Source organism: Hemitrygon akajei, chromosome 15, assembly GCF_048418815.1.
Source record: "Hemitrygon akajei chromosome 15, sHemAka1.3, whole genome shotgun sequence".
Classification (NCBI taxonomy): domain Eukaryota; kingdom Metazoa; phylum Chordata; class Chondrichthyes; order Myliobatiformes; family Dasyatidae; genus Hemitrygon; species Hemitrygon akajei.
Window position 1 is genome coordinate 56,183,187 of NC_133138.1, and position 21,324 is coordinate 56,204,510.

The window sequence follows — 21,324 nt, forward strand, 5'->3', positions numbered from 1 at the left end:
GCACGCTGGCACACGCTCCCCGGGATAGGGCATCAGGGGGCTCATTGAGCCTTCCAGGCTGGTACAGGATATCATAGTTGTAGGTGGAGAGTTCTATTCTCCACCGCAAAATTTTATCATTTTTGATTTTGCCCCGCTGTTGGTTGCTGAACATCAACGCAACCGAGCGCTGGTCGGTCAGCAAGGTGAACCTTTTGCCGGCGAGATAGTGCCTCCAGTGCCTAACAGCTTCCACTATGGCCTGGGCTTCTTTCTCCACTGCGGAGTGCCGAATTTCAGAGCCTTGAAGGGTACGAGAGAAGAATGCTACTGGCCTGCCTGCCTGATTGAGGGTAGCAGCCAGCGCGAAGTCGGAGGCGTCACTCTCTACTTGGAAGGAAATGGTCTCGTCCACGGCATGCATCGTTGCTTTGGCAATGTCCCCTTTAATGCGGCTGAAGGCCGCGCGGGGAAATGTGGTGGACTTGACCAGGGGGCGGGCCTTGTCTGCGTAATGAGGGACCCATTGGGCATAATAGGAAAAGAAGCCCAGGCACCGTCTGAGGGCTTTGAGGGTGGTGGGAAGAGGGAGTTCTAACAGGGGGCACATACGGTCGGGATCAGGGCCAAAGACCCCGTTCTCCACGACATACCCAAGGATAGCGAGTCGGGTGGTTCCGAACACACACTTGTCCCTGTTATAGGTAAGGTTCAGAGCTTTGGCCACTTGGAAAAATCGTTGGAGGTTGGTGTTGTGATCCGGCCAGTCGTGACCACAGATGGTGATGTTATCCAGATAGGGAAATGTGGCCTTCAGTTGGCACTGGTCCACCATCCGGTCCATTTCCCTCTGGAAGACAGAGACACCATTTGTGACACCGAAGGGGACGCACAGGAAGTGATAGAGCCTGCCGCCCGCCTCGAAGGCGGTGTAGGGGTGGTCCTCCGAGTGGATGGGGAACTGGTGGTAAGCAGATTTCAGATCTATGGTCGAGTACACCTTGTACTGAGCTATCTGGTTGACCATATCCGCGATGCGGGGTAGGGGGTACGAGTCAAGCTGCGTGAACCTATTGATGGTCTGGCTATAGTCCACGACCATCCTATTTTTCTGCCCGGTCCGAACAACAACCACCTGGGCCCTCCAAGGACTTGTGCTTGGATCAATGATCCCCTCCCTGGGCAGCCGCTGCACCTCTGACTGAATGAAGGCCCTGTCCCCCGCGCTGTACCTCCTGCTTTTAGTTGCCACAGGTTTACAGTCGAGGGTCAGGTTGGCGAAGAGCGGTGGGGGAGGGATCTTGAGGGTGGACAGGCTGCAAGTGGTGTCAGTAGCGCAGCTGTCGGCATGGTGCTGGGTGGGATGTGCGGGTCGGTGTGTGTGTGTGGTCAGTAGCGGGGTATATGATGAAGTCCCACAAAACTGAGGATTCCTGACAGTGAGCGGTGGGAGGGGCCCGTCATATGCCATAGTCACACTTTCGAGGTGGCTCTGGAAGTCCAGCCCCAATAGCACAGGAGCACACAGTTGAGGCATGACCAGTAGCGCAAAGTTCCGATATTCTGTGCCCTGCACCACCAATGTCGCTACACAACCCACCCGGATGTCTATGGAATGCGACCCAGAAGCCATGGTGACTCTCTGGCTTACCGGCCATGTCACGAGTCCGTAGCGTTGCACCATGTCCGGGTGAATAAAACTCTCAGTGCTGCCCACATCAAACAGGCAGCTAGTCCTGTGCCCCTTCACCAGGATGTCCATCATTGACCTTGCAAGCTGGTGTGGAGCACTTTGGTCGAGGGTTACGGAGGCCAGAGTTGAATCGCCGTCTTGGTGCCCGGTAAGCCGACTGCTGCTTTCCTGAGATTTTCATGCACAATAGTCTTTAGTGTTTATATAGAAAGGTGCACATAGCAGAAGAATATCCAGTGAGTAGCAGGTTTGTGGGTGAAAATGCCTTGTTAAATAGAAGAATGGACAGACTGGTTCAAGCTAACAGGAAGGTGTCAGTAAATCAAATAACTATGCATTACAACAGTGATGTGCAGAAGAGCATCTCTGTATGCACAACACGTCAAACCTTGAAATGGATGGGCTACAGCAATGGAAGACCACTAACTTACACTCACTGGCTAATTTATGAGGTGCAGGAGGTATCTAACTGAAGTGGCTACAGAGTGTATATGTCTGTGTATTGTTCATACCAGAACAAAATACTCAAAACTATACTATCTGAACAAAAGGCAACTTACATTGAAAATCTTGCAGCTTATCACATTTTAGATAGATAGATAGATAGATACTTTATTCATCCCCATGGGGAAATTCAACTTTTTTTCCAATGTCCCATACACTTGTTGTAGCAAAACTAATTACATACAATACTTAACTCAGTAAAAAAATATGATATGCATCTAAATCACCATCTCAAAAAGCATTAATAATAGCTTTTAAAAAGTTCTTAAGTCCTGGCGGTAGAATTCAGTGTATCAGACCACAGTGTATTGTAACTGTTAAATAGTAAATGAATGTACTAAGATGACTACTTGAGCAGGGCAAAGCAACGTGTTTTAGCACCTGGCAGGAACAGTGTAAGATCCTATTGAAAAGCATGACAATAGAGGATCCTCTCGTAATGCTACCGGGTTTGCTGACTGTATTGTGTCTGTACAACTACTTATCAATTAAATAAAGACATGAACACTGGAGCTGAGCTTTAACTGATATAAGAGGGAGGGAGGGAGGGAGGGAGAGAGGGAGAGGGAGAGAGAGAGAGAGAGAGAGAGAGAGAGAGAGAGAGAGAGAGAGAGAGAGAGAGAGAGAGAGAGAGAGAGAGAGAAAGAAAATCAATGCGCATGCTTAGATAACAGACCAATGTGCTAAGGTAAGTTATCAGCTCATAAATAATGCTAAGGGGAGTCATTGCTCTAAAAGAAATAGATCCATACATTACACTTACTCCCCCTTTAGATTAATGCAAAATAAAACTGTATATCTAACAAAACAACCCTGTTGTTTTGTACAAGGTGCTTTGTGCAGATGAATGACTTCAAGGAGGAAGGACCAAAACTCCCATTAGACCATAAGACATAGGAACAGAATTAGACAATTCAGCCCATTGAGTCTGCTCTGCCATTCCATCATGGTTAATCCTGGATCCCACTAAACCCCATACACTTGCCTTCCCACCATATCCTTTGATCCCCTGACTGATCAGGAAGTGATCAACTTCGCCTTAAATATACACACGGACTTGGCTTCCATCGTAGTTTGTGGCAGAACATTCCACAGATTTACTATTCTCTGGCTAAAAAAAAAATCCTACTTACCTCTGTTCTAAAGGATCCCCCCCCCCCCCCACACCCCCTGGACTCTCTTCTGGAATCTCTCCAATGACAACACATCCTTTCTGAGATGTGGGGCCCAAAACTGTTGACAATACTCTAAGTGTGGCCTGACTAGTGTCTTATAAAGCTCCAGCATTACCTCCTTGTTTTAATATTCTAATCCCCTTGAAATAAATGCCAACATTGCATTTGCCATCTTTACCACAGACTCAACCTGTAAATCAACCTTCTGGGAGTCTTGCACGAGGACTCCTAAGACCTTCTGCACCTCTAATGTTTGAACCTTCTCCCCATTTAGATAAGTTTGACCTATTGTTCCTTTTACCAAAATGCATTATCATACATTTCCCAACACAGTATTCCATCTGTCACTTCTTTGCCTATTCTTCCAATTTGTCTAAGTCTTGCTGCAATCGCATTGCTTCCTCAACACTACTCACTCCTCCACCTATCTTCATATCATCTGCAAACTTTGCCACAAAGCCATCAATACTATTATCTAAATCACTGATAAACAATGTGAAAAGCAGCGGTCCCCTTTGATTCCCATTCGCCGCCTCCTGCCAGTCAGCCATTCCAGTATCCATACCTTCCTTTCCTTTCCCATGAGAGACCCGTTTGTTCAAGATGGATTTTGAGCTACATTCAGAAAGCAGAACAAGGGTCCAGCGTGTGAGTTACAGACAAGTTGAAGAGGAGCTCCAACTTATGTGCACATTTGACTGCTTAATTAGAATAGGCCCTTTTTGTTTTCTTCTTTATTTTCTTTAATAAATCTTTGGTTAAGTTAATATTCATAAGTACACTTTATTTATAATTGTATGCAGTGTACGACCTGTTATTTATTAGCAATGGGCGATTGCAGGGGGAGTAAATCACACAGCATTCTCACAAACCGGGGTTTCGGTGGGCAAGACCTCACAGGTTTGACAGGACCAAAGTTGTACACATCCGAGATGTACAGAGCCTGAGAAAGGTTGGTTTCTCACCGTGAAGTCCAGCGGCTGTTGGCAAGGGGCTAACGAGCCGCATTTCCGGAGACACCCAGTAAAAAGGGGTTTCATAAACATGCTTTCACAATAACAGTCCATAACTAGCTTGACTATACTAGAGATCCAGTCTTTTGGGTGGCGCTCTGTGTTTTTTTCAGGATTGCAAGCCCTGTGGTGTGGCATTATGTTTGGCAGGTGTCTTGTTAAAGACAACTTTCTCAGTTGCAAGTGTCACATTGCTGTTATTGACATGATCATGACTGAGAGGCAAGTCCGGTGACTGTAACATGACCATCTTGTTGGATGCAGTCGACGCAGGTGTGTTCTTCGGCTGAGCACCCAGTATCTGGTCCACATGACGTCTCCATGTGTGTTTTCCCATACCCACTGTGCACATCAGTGGTCCAGATCCTGTAGCTATCCAACCTGGTGTCCACTTGTCTTCTAGGTAATCACACGATAGGACTTCCTTTCCAATCTTGAAGCTCCTTGCTGCTTCACTTGGCAACTGGCTGAACTGTTTATTCTGCACTTCCCTCCGTAGATCTGGTTTCAGAAGGTCGATGCAAGATCTCAGATTCCTGCATTGCAGGTGTTTGATACATCATTGCACAAACAGAGTTCCAATACACAAAAACAAAATTGTCCACTTTGTGCTGTAGAGAAATGTCCTCCTTGTCCCTAACTTTAAAGGACTTCTTAAAGGCTTGGATAAACCTTTTAGCTAACCCATTTGTTGCTGGGTGGTGAAGAGATGACTTGAAATATTTGATGCCATTTTTCTTCATGAATAGTCTGAACTTTTCTGACATGCATTCTGGTCCATTGTCACTCATAATTCATTTCTGTCAAAGATAGTCCTCAGAACAGAAACATCCTTTTTTGAGGTGGTTGACTTCACTGGTAAGGCCTCCAGACACTTCGAATGAGCATCCACAGTAATCAGAAACATGGAGTTCATGAATGGTCCAGAGAAGCAAATGTACACATTTTGCAATTAGACATTCAGATCCATCTTTCATAGTGTATGACAACTGGCTTCAATTCCATAAGGGGATTCATCACACACCAGTCAGATGGGCAGAGGTAGGTCATAATGGGTCAGTAGTTCATCTTATGTTATTAATCTCCTTGTTTCCTTGAATGCTCTTTCACATCTTTCTGACCATTCCTGCTTTGCTCCTGTCCATTAAAGTGCATTTAATGAGTGCAGCACTGTAGCAATGTTTAAGAGAAGCAGGTGGTAGTAGCTTACAAAGCCCAAGTATGACCTGAGTTGTGACACATCTTCCGGTTTGGGTGCCTGTAGCACTGCTTCACTTTTCTCTTGTGACTTATGTAAGCCATGCTTGTCAATGACAGGCTCACAATATGAGATTTCATTCTTGAAAAACTCACATTTCTTTCTCTTTGTGCACAGACCATACTCACTCAGCCTGGTAAGCACTTTACCAAGGTTCTGGAGGTGCTCTTCATCATCCATGCCAGTCACAATGATGTCATCAAGGTAACATTGTATTCCTGGAGCACCTGATCCAAACTACTCAAGCTGATGTGACACCAATGACAAGACAATTATATTGGAACAGTACCTTGTGATTGTTGATTGTGAGGAAAATCCTTCTCGACTCCTCAGCCTCCATTTGTAGGTAGGCTTGTGATGTCAATCTTTGAAAATCTCTCCTTGCCTGCTAAAGATACAAATATGTCTTTCTATTCATGGCAGGAGATACTATATGCTGCACAGGGTTGATGCTCACTTTGAAGTCCCCACATATGTGACCCTCTCTGGCCTTCCCTTTCTTGATCACCAGAACAATGGGCATGGCCCAATTGCTCCACTCAACCTTAAAGAGAATGCCAGGTGCCTCCAAGCTCTGCAGTTCAGCATCCACTTTAGGGTGTAGTATGTAAGGAAATGGACAGGCTTTATGCAATCTTGGTGCTGCTTCTTCATCCAGGGTTGTGCAGCATACTGTATCCCCTGCCATGAATAGAAGACATATTTGCATCTTTGGCAGGCAAAGAGAGGTTTTCAAAGGTATGAAGGCCAAAATTTACCAATCCACTTCTCACTTGCATTAAGCAGCTGTGAAAGACTTTGGCTAGTGCTACCATTTGCGCTGCAGTTATCTATTGATGATACATTGAGAGTTTTGCTTACGTGCCAGTCGAGATGGATTTTTCTCAACCATTCACATTCGAAAAGTGCTGGCCCTCCAATTTTCAATATGTAAAACCCTAACTGCTGTGTTTGGCCTCCATACATCACATTCACTTACAGTTTGTCTTTGAGAGACTCTTTTTCATCTGTATAGGTCTGGTGCATTATTGAGCTCTTTTCTAAAGAACTTAAAAGAACAGTCTGTTGTAGTCAGCCTCTGTAATTATAGACAAAGCTGACCCTGTATCCAGTTCCATTTTCAGTTTTAGACCAGACACACCTACTGTGCTACTTATGATTTTGTGATCTGCTTCAGAAATGCTATGCGGTTCTACGCATAACAGTGCACCATTGTCAGACGCTGTGTTGTCTGATTCAGTTTCACATTCAGCCATTTTGAGCATTTGTTTAGTTTTGTGTTTGAAACTTTTCATGCTGAGTGATTTTTCTCTTTGGTTGTGCTTTTTGTCTGACTTACACACTCTATCTATTTGACCTTATCTGTGACACTTCCTGAAAACATTTTCTTTAAGCCAACACCATGTAAGGATTTGACACATCAATAATATCTTTGGCTTTTTGCACCATTTAGTGACATTTTGTGTGTTTCACATTCTATGCTCTTTTTCTGTTGTTTTCTTTTCTGCAGTCTCTAACTATATTGCAATAGTCAATGCCTGTTCCGAGGTTAGGTCTCCTTTAAGTGTTTTGTCTGTGCATGCCACATAGAAGCCTGTCTCTTAATGCATCAGAAAGTCCATCTCTAAAGCCACCGTACTGGAAAAGTTTGCACAGCTCTGCAGTGTATTTAGATATTCCAGCTATTACCAATGGTTTAGGGCTCAAGGATTTTGTGAAATTGTTACAATTCTGTCGACTGTCTTGCTTGCTAACTTATCAGGAGTTACTAAATTGCGTGAGAGCTTTTATGTTTTAGCACACATTTGGCTAAGAAGCCTGGATATTTTCCTTACCTCATCAATGTTGTTCGTGTTACAATACAGCTCAAACCTCTCGAAATACGATTCCCAGTCCTGATTAGCACTATTAAATTCATCAACTTTCCTGACTAAGGCCATCGTCATGTTATTTTTACTTTAACTTTGCTAGTTATGCATCTCTCACTGTGTGCTATGCGGTTACTCACATGCCCCTTTATTCGCATCTGTAACAGTCTTCTCCATATTGTTTTTGATCTTTCCTCTTACTATCTCTCTCCCTTCCAAAGTCTGTCATCCCATAACTTGTCTGTGCCATTGGTGATATCCACTGACATTCAAGTTCATACTCATCAATTTGTTGTGTCTGTACAACTACAGATCAATTAAATAAAGACGCGCATGCAGGAGGTGAGCATTATCTGGTATATTCACGTTGCAACAAGAGACAATTAATGTGCATGTACAGACAACAGAAGTAATGCTAAGGGAAGTCATTGCTCTAAAAGGAATAGATCCATACATTACAGGCTACAAAGTTCTAAACTCAAACAAAGACCTTTAGTCCTATTGGATATAAATAGCTGCAAATACTCTCACTGAAGGGAGCTTATACTGTAACTTCCTGATCTTCAAAAGCTAGTTCATTTCCCTGTTTATTCTCCAAGGTGAGTTTAGTTGCTAATACCCACAACTAGAATGGTGGGTCCCCTCTCCCTAGCAAGAAGTAACTTCTTGCTAAAAAAATAGTGGTTTAAAACACAGTTCATTTATTTTCAGCGATGCATGTTTAAATCCAATCAACATTATTAAAACACATTTAAAACTCACAGAGGACTTCTATCTTAAAAATTTCCAATTACAAATCATTTCTAAAACACGAAGGACTTCCAAAACACAGGTACAATTCTTATAAACTAAGCCGGAGGAATGGATTCTAATTCACCTACCCCGTGTTTTTTTCACGCTTCTTAATGTTCCTTATCTCTACATTTCTACTGTTCTTGGGTTACTTCAATTGTATATGATAGCTCCTCAGATACCTTTTTTCTTACACAAAAGGTCTAAAAACTTTTTCGAGAAATAGATTTCAGCTTTCCACCATCAATGCGCTGAAGCTAACTTCCTTGAGTACATAAAACACCCAACTCTAAATACATCAGTTATTGATATGCTAAATGATATTATCCATCTGATCTGTAAGCTTCCTTGAATTAAGCAACTGATCAGCTTGTCTGTTTGAAACAAGCCAAATTAAATAACCAATTGCCTTATTCTGCATCTCTTGAGCAGCAATAAACCAGATGCAGTTGCTTCCTACAGAGTGAATCCTATATACAGAAATTGATTGCAAAGCTGTTCTACAGAGAATACTTAGTTTTAACCAAACTGATTACTGCTTTCCATTTATATTTTAAGAACTAAAGACTGACTTCCATTTACAACCATAAGCTGAACAACTGTTAATTGAAAGTTTACTTCCAATTGTTTTTGATCTTACAGATGGCAGCAGCTGTGTTTAGAAAGTGAGCTTTGCAAGACATGAGATGCCCCTCCCCCTGGGCCAGGAAGCAAATAGACATCATACTCTATGATGGAATAAAATAACACAACATTTGGTATGAAATGCACCTATATCTTTGTTCCCACAAGTTTTGGTATCTCCTTCTCTGGTCTCCATTATCAAATGCTCCCACTAACATCTGAATAGAATGGCTTTCTTTTTGCAGATAGCATGGCATTCATCTCTAATTCAATTGCTGAACCACAGGCCAAGAAGAAACACTAATGAGTCCCTAGTAAACAGTGGAGAACCAATATCCTGCACAAAATACATGACAATAAAAGAACTCTGTACAATGTGAATCACTTCTGCTGGTTAGCTCAAATCCTACCAGCATATTTAGCTTTAAAAACTATTTTACATGAAAGTCAGGAAAGGCTCAGCTCCCTTTGTTAACCTTGTCTCATGCATACGGAATCATTAACAGAAAGGCTTCTATTTATTAGACTTGTTTCCCCGGAGCTTTTCTGTATGGCTGTGAAAACTGGTTTGCATTTATTCCCCTCCATAGATGCTGCTTGTGTGTGTGTGCACCAAGCAGGAGGGCAGATTAAGCAGTTTCCACCTTTAGTGTCTCAAAGACCATTGCAGCCATTGTGGGTCAACAGGGCATCAACAACGATTTTCTATTTAATATTTCAGTAATTTTAGAGTCATATTGTAAATATATTCATTGATAAAGCTTTCTTGGTTGTTTACATGATGCATTATGGATAACGTGTAGAAGTGGCATAGGATTACGCCACCACGTCATACGTGTGACCTCACTTAAAGTAAAAATAAATTAGACTCACATCTGCAGCGCCCATATTTTCCTTTCAACTCATTTTTTATGTTTTGAAGTTACAGAACTTAACAGTGGTGATGAGTAAATTTAAAATTAATCCAAAATGACTGCCTACTTGTTGAAACACTGCAACAAGACATTTCAGTATTTTAAAAAAAACACAGCACACTTACTCCATAAAAGGAAAAACCATTCAAGTTTTGGAAAAAAAGGCAGGAAGTGGACAAAACTCATGGGTCAATAAACAACAGGATTGTCTGACTACATCGGAAAGATTGATGCGTTTGATTGCACAAAATGTAACTAAATTTTGTATACTGAAAAAAATTGAGCAATACTTTAAAGGAAATGTTTTGAAGAGCATACAGTTGGCTCAGAAGTTTGACTATTCCAACCAAACCAACCAAAATGAGCTTTGCTGATATTATAGAAGTAATGCAGGAATATGTTGATTGCAGAACACAAAAGGAAGGAGAACCCATTTCAACGTATGTGGCAGAATTGAAAAGATTTTCTGAGATTGTCAGTGGTAGGCTTAAAGATTCACGGATAGATTGTTTAGCTTGTGGAATCTTACAAGAAAGCATTTAAAAATGATTCCCAACTGAAGCACAGCTTATGTTTAAAAGGGTAGTTGAAATTGCGTATCATTGGAAACAACAGAGAAGCAATTGAGCTGTAGTCAAGAACAAAAGTGAGTGTGAACAAAATTACGAAGTCTGAACAGAATGCAGCCAGGCCAAACAAATTGTGTTACCATTATGGCAGCAATTCACCTACACCAGACCAATGCAAATTTCAGAGCAAAACTTGCAGGCAATGCAACAAAATAGGGCACATACAAAGAGCATGCCAGCAGACAAGAACTGCACAGGGAAGAGAAGAATATAAAAAAATCAAGTTGAAGTTTCAAAAAGAGCACTAATCTGCATGTTGTTGATGAAAAATCTGATAATGCTAAGAGTGATACAAGAGTGAGTAGCCTTGAGATTTTTCATGTGAAAACTAGCAATAGACAAAATAGACTAACAATAATAGCCAAGCAACATGGCTTACACCAGAAGTGAATGGCAAATTAATTGAAATAGAATTGGGCACTGCTTAGGCTGTTTCAGTCATTCCACAAAATGAGTTTGAATGGCACTTCAAAGGTCCTGAACTGAAGCCTGCAGATATCCAATTAAGAACTTATACTGGAGAAAAGATCATTCCTACGGGAATGATATTTGTAAAGGTACAATACAACAACAAACAACAAGCCATATTGGGCTTGTATGTGGTTAAAACTGGAGGGGCAGCATTGGAGTGTTGTGAGAGCCTGAGACAACTACAATTTGATTGGAGATCCATCCACCATTTTCAAGCCACATCCCCTGCAACAGTCAACTGAAAGAAAGAGAATGGATGACACACAACAGTGTTCAAGGATGGCATTGGAAAACTCAAACATATCAAGGGTAAAATAGCAATAAATGAAAATGCCACACCAAATTTTTCAAAGCCTGTCCAGTTCCTTATACCATCTGTGATAAAGTAGCCAGTGAGATAGATCGCATGGAGGCTGAAGGAATTCTTTCCAAGGTTGAGTGAGCCCATGGGCAATGCCAGTGATCCCGGTAGCCAAGAAGAATGGGTGACTGGCAGGATCTATGGTGACTTTAAGGTCACCATCAACTGAAAATAGATCAATACTCATGTCCCTGGATAGAGATTATATTTGCAAACCTTTCTGGAGGGAAACACTTCAGCAAAGTGAACTTGGCTGAGGCCTACTTGCAGTTGGAAATGGAAGAAGAGTCTAAGTGCTTCTCACCATAAACTCTCACAAAGGGCTTTAATGCTATAAACACTTAATTTTGGAGTAGCATCTGCACCTGCACTCTGTCAGAAAGCTGTGGACCAGGTGCTGCAAGGCTGCCCTGCAATAGAGTCAACTGAAAGTGAATTAAGAAAGGTACTGGATGATGCCACAACAGAGTTCAAGGATGGAATTAGTAAACTCAAACATTTCAAGAGTAAAATAGCATTAAATGAAAATGTCACATCCGAGTTTTATAAAACCTGCCCTGTTCCTTGCACCTCTGTGATAAGGTAGCCAATGATCTAAATCACATGAAGGCTGAAGGAATTCTTTCCAAGGTTGAGTGAAGCCCATAAGCAGCAGCAGTGGTCGCAGTAGCCAACAAGGATGAGTTCGTCAGGATCTGTGGTGATTTGAAGGTCACCATCAACCCAGTACTGAAAGTAGATCAACACCCTCTGCCCAGAATAGAGGATATCTTTGCAAACCTTTCTCAAGGAAAACACTCAAGCAAAGTGGTCTTAGCTGAGGCCTACCTACAGATGGAGATGGAAGAGGAGTCCAAAAGTGTTTCTCACCAATAACACTAAAGTAGGCTTACTTTTGGAATAGCAGTGGTACATCATCAAGTTCGCCGATGACATGACCGTGGTGGGTCTCATCAGCAAGAATGATGAGTCAGCATACAGGGGGGAGGTGCAGCAGCTAACGGACTGGTGCAGAGCCAACAACCTCTCTCTGAATGTGAACAAAACAAAAGAGATGGTTGTTGACTTCAGGAGAGCACGAAGTGATCACTCTCCGCTGAACATTGGTGGCTCCTCCATTGTGATCGTTAAGAGCCCCAAATTTCTTGGTGTTCACCTAGCAGATAATCTCACCTGGTCCCTCAACAGCAGCTCCATAGCCAAGAAAGCCCAGCAGCATCTCTACTTTCCGCGAAGGCTGAGGGAAGTCCATCTCCCACCCCCCCCCCCCCCCCATCCTCATCACATTCTACAGGGGTTGTATTGATAGCATCCTGAGCAGCTGCATCACTGCCTGGTTTGGGAATTGCACTGTCTCGGATTGCAAGACCCTGCAGCGGATAGTGAGGTCAGCTGAGAAGATCATCGGGATCTCTCTTCCCACCATTACTGACATTTACACCACACGCTGCATCCACAAAGCTAACAGCATTATGAAAGACCCCACGCACCCCTCATACAAACTCTTCTCCCTCCTGCCATCTGGCAAAAGGTACCGAAGCATACGGACTCTCACGACCAGACTGTGCAACAGTTTCTTCCCCCAAGCCATCAGACTCCTCAATACCCAGAGTCTGGACTGACATCTACATTATTTAATATTATATTGAAACTTGTCCTCTTCTGTGCCTACTATCTTGTTTAATTAATTTCTGTACTGCCTTGCACTGTTCTGTGCACTTTATGTAGTCTTGTGTAGGTCTGTAGTCTAGTGTAGTTTTGTGTTGTTTTACGTAATCTAGTGTAGCATTGAGATGTCTTACATAGTCTAGTGTAGTTTTGTGTTGTTTCATGTAGCACCATGGTCCTGGCGGAACGTTGTTTCAGTTTTACTGTGTACTGTACCAGCAGTTTATAGTTGAAATGACAATGAAAAGCGACTTGACTTGACTTGACTTGGTACATGCACGCTGGCAGAAATCTATGGAGCAGGCGCTGCGAGGCTGTCCTTGCACTCAGTGTTATCTGGATGACATTATTGTTACTAGTAAGGGTGACAAAAGAGCATGTCCAAAATCTCAAGACAGTGTTAAAAAGATTAGAAGATTTTGGGTTCAGAGCACAACTTGACAAGTCTGAATTCTTTAAACCAAGCATCACTTACTGTGGTCACACCATTGATGCACAATGATTACAAAAGTGTCCCAAGGCCAAAGGATGCATCATGTTGGTGGTCCATTTTTATGTGTTGTCAATTACTACGACAGGTTCCTGCCAAACTTGGCTACTGTACTCCACCACTTGACCTCAGTACTAGAAATGGCAATGGATAAAACAGTGTGAGGTGGCTTTCAAACAGGTAAAGGAAATGGTGACATCAAACACTGGACTCACATATTATGATCCACATCGTCCAGTGAAGCTTGCCTGTGGCGCCTCACCCTATGGAAGTGAACACCCCATAGCCTTTGCGTCACGTTCCCTTACTGCTGCAGAGGAAAATTATGCACAGATTGACAGAGAGGTCTTGAGTCTGGTTTACGTTGTACAACATTTCAACCAGTAGTTGTATGGGAGAGCTTACCCTCATTACTGATCATCAACCACTAGTGTCCATTGTCAATCTACAGAAGGGTGCAGCAGCACGACTGCAGAGAAGGGCTCTGTTTCTTGGAGGGCACAATAACAAGATTGAATTCAAGAAGACAACTTATCATAGAATTGCTGAATGATTGTCCCGTTTATCCTTATAAAAGGAAATAACTGAAAAATCCACAAAAGAGCACACTCCTCTGGACGTATTCCCCCTAACGCAAATTGAAAGTTTCCATATTACAGCACAGATGATCCAAAGAAAAACCAGAAAAGACTCCATTTTGTTTCAGGCCTACATGGCAAGACAAAATGGCTGAGTGTGCAGCAGAAATCTCAGATCCCTATTTTTGCCAGCTCCAGAATGAATTTGCCCTTGACAGAGGTTATCTTATGTGGGGATTGAGAATTGTACCATCCAAGCTGAGAGCTTAGGTGTTGGAGTTACATGCTGGTAATCCAGGCATGGTCAAAGTGAAAGCATTGGCTTGAAGCTTTGTCTCGTAGCCTGGGATAGAGCAGCTTGCCAAGCACTGTTTGGGATGCCCACACATCTAGAAGTCAAGAGCAACACCTCTGCATCCCTGGGGGTGACCTGCATTGCCCTGGCAGTGGATTCATGTACATTTTGCCGGCTCACTCACGGGCACAAGTTTCTTGTTAGTAGTGGTTGGAGCTGCAAAGTGGCCGGAAGTTTTCCAAATAAGCTCCGCTACAGCCTCGTACATTGTTGATATGTGTGAAATGGACTAAGTGAGTATCTGGAGATGTGTTGTTAGAGAAAGGAAAATGTGAGAAGACTGTAGAGTGGCCTGTGATTGTTCAATGTAGATGTGAAATGCAAAAACAGTTTGATGAATCCTGTAAAAAAACAGAGAAATTGTAAGAAGAAACAGAAAGTTGTAGACGGAAAAGACAGATAAAGAACAGGCGAAGTATAACAGTGTCTACCTCAGTGTTTGAAAAGGAACAATTAGCACCAGGGTCTGAAGATGAACTAGATGCTGCACCCCTGCCTTCCCCAAGCATAGTTTCAACAAGGCCCCTGCCAAGTGATGCTAAACCGTCTGCCCTTCAGTCTGTCCTATCCCACTTGGAAAATGGGGTCTCATATGTTAGGTTACTGTTTCAGTTCAGTCTTTGACATCATCATACCCCGGTAACTGGTGGGAACACTGTCCTCACTCTGTTACTGGATCCCGGACTTCTTAACAGAAAGGCACAGTGAGCCTGGGTAAGCAGCAATGTCTCTAGTGTGCACTATCACTCCCCGAGGCTGTGCTCAGCCACTGCTATTCTCAGTGCTGACGCATGACTGTGTCACAGGATTCAGCTCCAGCCGATATAATGAAGTTTACGGATGACACAACAATGGCTGACCTCATCAACAACAATAATGAGTCAGAATGCAGAGGAAGTGGAGCAGCTGGTGCAGAACAACAATCTTTGTGTATAGATGGAGAAGACCAAGGAAATGATTGTGAGCTTCAAGAAGGCACAGATGAACCACCCCCTGCTGAGCAGACATGGCTCCTCCAACAAGTGTACCCAGTTCCTGGGAGTTCACATCACAGATGACTTATCACCTCTCTGAATAAGGAGGCACAGCAGTGCCTCCACTTCCTGAGATTGAGACAACCAAGACTCCCTCACCCCACCCCCCCCCCCCCCCATCTTAACTGAGTTTTACAGCAGCACCAGTGAGAGCGTCCTGACAAGCTGCAGCTCCATCTGGTATGGGAGCAGCCGAGCATCGGGCTGCAAAGGACTGAGAGAATAGCTGAAAGGATCACAGTGGTCCCCTTACCATCCATCGGGGACATTTATCAAGAACACTGTGTACACAGGGCCCTTAGTATTACCAAGGATCCCACCCATTCATCCAGCATCCTACAATCAAGCAAGAGACTCTGATGCATAAAAGATAGGAAAGAGCTTCTTCCCTCGATACTTTGCTTCTGAACTCCCTGCCGCGTCTGATTCAAAATGTCAACAGATAATTTGTACTGCACCCTACAATATTTCATTTATGCACTTTACTTTGTTTATCTATGTGTAATTCGTTTGTAGATTTAATTTTTACTTTTATAAGTTATTGTGTGTTATATGTGTGTTATGTGTACTACTGTGCTTTACACCCTGGTCTGGAGAAACATTGTCTCTTTCGGTGGTATACATGTATGTAGGACTCTCGGTACTAGTAATAGTGGTGTTAACTGTTCAGCCTAACAAAATGGCTTCTCTGTATTGTTATAATGAAATGGCTTCTCTGTAATGCTGTAATGGGTTTCTGTGTCTGGTATGTTTGGGTTATGACTACCGATAAGGGGGAAAATAACCAATGGAGAATTGTTATGCTATCTTGTATGTGTAAGCTGAGCGGGAGTTCACAGTCTTTTTCGGAAGGAGAGCAAGGAGGACGGATGTGCGAGAAGCGGACACCGGTTCCAGAGCGACGGATAGTGGACGTTGGCGGTTCAGACGGTGGCCAAAGGCTCAGAAGGTCGTTGTGGATGGAACCGGAAACGTAAGCTCCAACATATTAAAATATTATGTGCACTAACTGATAAACTTATTTATTTGGCACCTTTAGATTATCTGTTTCTACTAACCCATCACAAAGAGTTAACTATAAAGTTGCGATTATTTACTCGCTTTTGGGTGTATTGTTTGGTATTTGTGTTGCGAGCGTGTACTGGGGGGGTATTACTTCGTGTTTACACCGAAGTATTGCACTATTGGAGGGGGGATGGCAGTTCACCCTAGGCGAACAGGGGTCAGCGGGGGGCACGGAGACTAATTATATATAGTTAAATGACAATAAACTTGACTTTGCACTTGAGTACTGTTATGCCGTTGGCCCCCTCCTTTGTGAAAATCACAAGAACTCTAGTTAAGGGGGGTCAACTGACCCAAGAGAGAGAGACGTGCGGAAGACCACGTTCTCCCAAGAAGCAGAATAAAGGTGACTTTGACTATTGTCTCATGGAGACCACCTGAAAAGCCCTCGGGCAAAGTGGGCTGGTTGAGAGAGAGATCGCATTACCTGCAACTTGATTGACACCTGCGATCCCGTGAAGAAGTATAAAGGCGGGTCTGAGGGGAGGACCCTCAGATGCACCTCAGATGCACCCAGCAGATGCACCTCAGATGCACCCAGGAGACACTAGATCGATTCCCGTGGGAGCGGGACGCCATTTTGAAGGAAGCCACGTGCGCTAGATTCCGAATTTGAATCTGTGGCTAAAACCAACGAAAGACTGCTTTTAAATAACAACGGGGAAGTCTGCTCCCCTGATTCCAAGGATTTGCTCTGCCAAGACGACGGGCAAGTGTGCATCTTTTCTAAATTATAAAGGAAAAAGCCTGCAAACTTCTGAGTGACTCTTTAGACTTCCGTTGGACTCAGTATTACCCCCTAGACAACTGTAGAGCTTATTTCTGATTGATTATGGTTACACCAGTGTTTTAGATTGAGTTTTGATGATCTGAATGTTTTGTATTAACCATACGTTTGTGCCCTTGTTGAATAAAACGTTTGAAAATAGTAGCATCCGACTCAGCTGATCCATCTATCTTTGCTGGTAAGTTACCTGGTTACGGGGTTTACGTAACAGTACTCAGTAAGGCCAGCAACAGCTGGTGCCCTACCTCAGATGGAGGTCCCTAATGGCACTAAGGGAGATGGAATGTGGGGGGTGCTGAGGGGATGAGCAAAATGTTGATTAAAATGTATCTTGAGCTGATCTAGCAGAAGCTCAAAGAAACAGTTTCCCTCGCGCCGTAGATTGGCATAAAAAACAGTGTTGGACAGGAGACAATGATGTTAATGAATATGTAGAATGTGTGTATGTAAATGTTTTCAAAATTATCTGGATTAACTCTACAACCAGAGCGCCCCTCTTAGTAAATGTCCATGTAAAAAGTTAAAACCTACTGTAGGATAAAGGGAAAACATATCCTGATACTTGTGTGAGATAATCAGAATCAGTATCAGGTTTATTATCACCGGCATGTGTCACGAAATTTGTTAACTTAGCAACAGCAGTACAATGCAAACAGACCTTGGAAGAGATAAGAAGAGTGAAATAAAATTGTGAGCGTTTTTCAATAGTGCCAAAAGCAATTGCAACATCAAAGGATTAAAGGTGTAAAGAGGATTGGGGATAATACTTGTGTTAGACTTCCCAAGCTGCTCCACTATAGCTTTAGGGCAATATTGTACATTGCTTTAAATACATGTAGCCCACCGGGCTTGTTGCTCACGTTCATCTAGGGAAATCAGCTTCCGGCCCGTCAAACAGGGTATTCAAGTTTGGGTGGATGCTGTGTAATGTACCCCAGTACAAACCCACAATGCCAAATATCAGACAGTACACAACGTGCGATTCAATGATTACCCTTTACAACTCTTACTTTAGCTATGTGGTTAGTAGAGAAACAAAATATAGAAGAAAAAGTCGCCACTTTTATTAACTAGTTCATGCACAAAATCGTTGGAGCTCACGCCTCAGGTATTCCTCCATAAACGACCTCTGCCGAAACGTCGCCAACCCCCGGACCCTCGGATTCCAGTCTCCGCCGTCCGGTGATCTATCAGCGCTCTCCACACGCATCCTTCCTCTTCCTTCTCCTCGAACAAAAGCCTGCGAAAACCCCAGCTCCCAGACATACAAGAAAAAATAACGTTTCTCCCACTGGTTAGCCACCCGTTATCTGCAGTTATAACCCGAACATTGCTGCTACAGAAAAACCATTACCTCAGCAGTTAACATTACAGCCAAGCCATTACATTAGCTTTAGCAGTTAACATTACTGAGAAACACTACTTTCTCCCCCCACCAAAGTTAGTCATGTCCTCATGACGTTGAGATAATTCGCCAACACTTCCTGCAAAACACAAAGCCCAATCCAGGTGCAAAAGGCAGTGACGTAGCTCCCCAAAACTGTAGAGATCACGCCCTGTTCGTCAGGTGCTACATAGGCCAACCTATCTGGGGGGTTCCTAATTCTCTGAGACCTCCATACCTCCTCACCTAACTCTTCCAGCTCAGATGCTACTGGGGATACTTCAGGTCTGCTTGACGAAACCTCCTGCGATCTATCACTTGTGTCCCCCTGCCACCCGGGGCTCCCTGTCCCATGTCCAGGCCCCGGTTCCTCTCCTTCAGGGTCCTGCTGTACCCCATGCTGCCCACCAATATTCCCCCTCCCTTCACCTGATTCAGTGGGTGAAAGGCCAGGAGTCTCATCCTCAATCAATGGGTAGTTACTGAAAGGCAGCACGTACCTCACATCCAAATCATCCTCCTCCGAATCGGTATCCCTCTCAGGGGCGGGGACCAGCCCAGCCTCTTCCGCTGAGGGCCCTGCAGTTGCCCCACGTTTCCGCAGAGTCCTCTTACTAAGTGTAGGCTCCAAGTCTACCTGCACCTCTTATCCCAGGGGCTTCAGGTGGTTCCGATGGAGAATCTCGACAGGCCCATTCCTCTCCTCTGGTCTCACCCGGAAAACCGGTAGGTTTGGCATCTGACTCTCCAACACATAGGATGCGGCCACCCAGCGGTCAGCCAACGTGCTTTCCAGGTAGCATCAAATTCCTGGTGAGGAGTCTGTCTCCCGGCAGGAGTAGGGAGAACCTCACTTTCTGATCATACCTCCTCTTATCTCCTCGATTCTGCTTGGCAGCCGCAACCCCAGCCAATTCATAAGCCCTTTTCAGCTCTCTCCTCATATCAGACACATGCTTCAGATAAGGTTTCAGTGGTAAGTCACCCTCGTTAGTCCCAAAACAAACGTCAATGGGCAACCTCGTCTCGCGCCCAAACATCGGATAATATGGCGAGTACCCAGTAGATTCTGCTTTCGTGCTGAAGGTAGAGTTCAGCTGGGGTAAGAAGTTGAGGCAGGTGAAAGCTTTTGTGGACTCTGGGTCAGAAAGTAATTTTCTGGATTTAGAAACCATCCATCAGTTCGACACACTGCTGCAAAAGTTGAGCCAGTCCGTGCCCGCAACTGTCTTGGATGGTCGTCTGCTAGGTTCTGGGCAGATCTAGCAACAGACTGTGGAATTACAGAAGAGGATAGAGGATCATGTGGAAGACATTAGTTTCTACATTATTGGCTCTCCACTTGTACCCCTGATCCTCGGTTACCCTTAGCTGTCCCAACATAACCCATCTGTGAACTGGAGAGAGGGGAGAATCATTGCTATGTGCAGTCATTGTAAGAGGCTTTGTTTACAGTATGGTGTTCCCAGACTCTCTAGTGACCAACACTGAAGCAGGTTTCAGTGCAAGGGAACCTGAGACCTTTTGGAGACCTAGGCCAATCCTCAAGAGACTCTGTAGCCCGTCAAATCACCCCGGCACCAAAGAAGTCTCAGGAGTCATTCTTGAAGGAAGGTCGGGCAGAAATAGCAACACCCAAACCGGTCGAAATCCTTTCTGTTTGCAAGGACTTAGAGAAGATCTTCAGCAAGGGAAAGGCCTTGATTCTTTCACCGCACCGACCTTTTGACTGTGCTATAGACCTGCTGCCTGGTACTTGTCCTCCGCGGTGCGGTTTGTATGCGTTCTCAGGCCCAGAGAAAAGTGCTATGGAGGAGTATATAAAGGAGGCTCCTGCCATGGGCTTCATTTGGCCCTCCACCTTACCCACCGGTGCAGGTTTCTTCTTCATACAAAAGGAAGATGGAAGCCTGTGGCTGTGCATTAATTGCAGGGAATTAAACCACATTATGCTCAAGAATTGCCTCCCCCTTCCTTCCTCATGAATACAGCTTTCCTGATGCTCCAAGGAGCAAGGATATTTACCAAATTAGACCTCCGGAGTGCTTACAATCTGGTCCATATCAGCAGGTGATAAGCAGAAGACTGCATTCAATACACCAAGAGGGCACTACAAGTACCAGGTTATGCCCTTCGACCTTGTAAACACCCTAGCGATTTTCCAGGCCTGTATAAACAACGTGCTTTGGGATACTCTCCATAAGTATGCCTTCATCTACTTGAATGATATCCTAATCTTCTGGAAGTCCATGGAGGAGCATGTTGCTCACCTCAGGGACATTTTAAAGAGGCTACTAGACCAGGGGCTTTACGTCAATTTGGAGAAGTCCGAGCTTCATGTGACAACTGTTTAATTTTTGGACCATACCAAGACCCATGCAGTTAGGGACTGGCCACCACCATCCAACATCAAACAGGTCGAATGATTTCTGGGGTTTGCTAACTTCTATCAGACATTGGTCAGGAACTTCAGTTTGGTGGCAGCTCTGCTGATGGCTCTAACTAAGAAATCCACAAGCCCTTTTGTCTGGACTACTGAAGTGGGGGCTGGTTTTGCAGAGCTTAAACAGAGGTTTACTACAGCTCGCATCTTGGTTTCTCCTAACCTAGACCTTCCCTTCATTGTTGAAGTGGATGTCTCTAACATTGGAGCAAGTGCTGTCTTGTCTTAATATTTAGCTT